At 42.6% G+C, this 2746-nt stretch overlaps 1 protein-coding gene across 4 annotated transcripts in view; it reads right to left on the bottom strand.

Annotated features, from left to right (window-relative positions):
• Positions 1-2746, bottom strand: part of LOC106880195 (large neutral amino acids transporter small subunit 1) — a 72962-nt gene that overhangs the window by 30844 nt on the left and 39372 nt on the right. The window contains exon 1 of one of the 4 annotated variants that reach the window (XM_014930047.2): positions 493-587. The exons of the other annotated variants lie outside the window; for them this stretch is intronic. The gene's annotated coding sequence lies outside the window, so the exon portion shown is untranslated. Of the gene's footprint in view, positions 1-492; positions 588-2746 lie in introns of those variants that run through there. 4 annotated transcript variants of the gene reach the window in all.

Raw genomic sequence — 2746 nt, 5'->3', positions numbered from 1 at the left:
AAAAAAAAAAAAAAAAAAAAAAAAAAAAGACAACAAAATGAAATAAACTTCAGGCTAACAATTGTTATCTCTTCTAAAAAATATATCCGCACACACACAAAATTTTATGTTCTTCAAGCCAACAAGAGATATTGCTATGTGGTCGCTAGAAACAGCAGCCAAATCTGCCTCGAATCTTACCCAACAGACTTTTTAAAGAAACATAAACTGGTGCATTGCATTGGATGACATGATACAGGAAAAAACCAAACAAGGGAGGAGGACCTCATGGAATGCAGGAATCAGTCAGACAGGGTCCTCATTCTGTTTAATAAGCGACCCCTGCCATAACCATGAATTTAATGTGAATATTGGCGAAATAAACAACCTCAGCGCCCACAAAGTGTAAAACTGCAAGAAAGACAAACAACACCAGACAGACCTATTTGAATAAGACAGGATTACCATTGGTGGAATGTCTGAGATTTTAAGGTTTGCTTAAACAGAGCTGACCTGGGGTTAAACAGCCACAAATATTCCTTAACTGGTTTCAGTCTCTCTCTCCTTCCAGCTTCGTATTTTCTTTTTCCATCTGTTTAGTTTCTTGTACTGTCTGCCCCCAGCCACCCACCCACACAAAATCACCTCTCCTACAGCTACCCCTCTTTCTAAACAAACATGATTGTTGTCTCAAACACTCTGCATACATCTGTCCGTTATTGTCTTTCTGTCTCTCCCTGCATTTGTCTACCTTTCGTGCTACCTCGCTCTACATTTCACTCTCTATGTATACACGCGTGTGTATGGGAGGGTATATGTCTGTATCATCTCCCCCTAATCTATCAATCTATTGTTATCTCTGCCTTTCAATTGACTCACCTCTTCTCTGTATTTCTACTTATCTCTCCTTATCACTGTCTCCTCTCTTCCCCCAGCCCCTCCCCTCATCTCTTTTTCTCTCTGCTGCCACAATTAACAATCACAATTTTCTGAAATACCTGAGGGATCACGAGTAGAGAGAAGGTGGGTGTTGGGTGCACAATTTCACCCTTACTGTCCACACATCTACCAGTTGTTGCACTTGCTTTTTTTTTTTTTACCTATTTCCCGCCAATGCATTGCACACATATTGTCACATGTTCGTTCACTCTTACAAAAAATTGTCTGCACATCATGCTCACCTGGTCGGTTACAGAGTAACACCTGTGTTTAGCTGCAACTGAAGAGAATATCAGTTTCCAGGGGTACTACACCTGGAAGAGTACAGCAGGGTTCACCACCATCCCCTGCCGGAGCCTCGTGGAGCTTTAGGTGTTTTCGCTCAATAAACACTCACAACGCCCGGTTTGGGAATCGAAACCGCGATCCTATGACCGTGAGGTCCGCTGCCCTAACCACTGGGCCATTGCGCCTCCTTAAAGAGTACAGCAGGGTTCGCCACCATCCCCTGCCGGAGCCTCGTGGAGCTTTAGGTGTTTTCGTTCAATAAACACTCACAACGCTCGGTCTGGGAATCGAAACCGCGATCCTACGACGGCGAGTCCACTGCCCTAACCACTGGGCCATTGCGCCTCCACCCTTGCAAGCTTAATGCTCAGGAAAAAACCTTTGATCCTTTTAGATCCCTATTATTGCTCACAAACTACTCTTAACACCTTATAACTACAGGGTCAAACACACTTCACACTTCAATTGTCCAGATCTGAGAGCAAATTGCTTTGAAACAACACTTAAAAGATAGTAATGATTCAATGAGTCACCTCTCTCTCTCACACATACACACACACAGATACATACACAAACACAATGATTTGTATTGAGAAACAAATTCAAGGTAATATCACACACACACACACACAGATATCATCATCACTATCATTATGTATTCTATGCCTGTGGCGCCTGCATAACATTACAACTAAAGTTTCCTGATTAAGTGCAAGTTCTCCAGCCGCCTCATCACTTTTGTCCAACCAGCTGGTAGTATTTATTCTCCATCCGTCATGTTCTTTGCCTGCCTCTTGGACTACTCTTCCTCCATGACAATGTTTTTTCAGACCAGTACGATTGTGACACCGACTACAGATTAAATACCGGATCTAAATTTTTCTAGCGGTTACCATCGTTCCTTTGCGGGACAGTGGGGAATCTCGTTAATCCTGACTATACAAAAACGATACATAAATATACATTTAAATCATCTTCATCATCAATTAACATCCGTTTTCCATGCTGGCATGGATTGGCCGGTTTGACAGGAGCAAGCCAGCCAGAGAACTCCATCAGGCTCCAATTGTCTGTTTTGGAATGGTTTCTACAGCTGGATGCCCTTCCTGACGCCAACCACTTTACAGAGTGCGTTGGGTGCTTTTTACATGGCACAGGCACATGTACTTTGTACATGGCACCAGCACCGGCGCCTTCTACTTCTTTAAAATAAGTTTCAATCAAGTAACTAGGATCAACGTTCTTACTCTCCCCCAAATATTTCAGGCCTTGTGCCTGCAGCAGAAATATGAAAAAAAAAAAAAAAAAGAAGAAAAAGCCCATTAGACCCATCTGAAAGGTTTGCAGACAGCTTCATTCCTACAGTATCTGGCTAAGCTCTCATCAATTTCTTCAAATATCATTTGAAGAGGAAAGATGAGCGTAGAGGAGACACTGCCTTCTAGTGTATTTATCAAGAGGAAAATATACGCACTGGGGTCAATGTAATCGCCAAGCCCCACCTCCCCTTCAATTTCTAGCCTTGTGTCTATAGTAGAAC

This window comes from Octopus bimaculoides, chromosome 22 (genome assembly GCF_001194135.2).
Source record: "Octopus bimaculoides isolate UCB-OBI-ISO-001 chromosome 22, ASM119413v2, whole genome shotgun sequence".
Lineage (NCBI taxonomy): Eukaryota > Metazoa > Mollusca > Cephalopoda > Octopoda > Octopodidae > Octopus > Octopus bimaculoides.
This window is presented reverse-complemented; position numbering and strand designations above follow the sequence as displayed.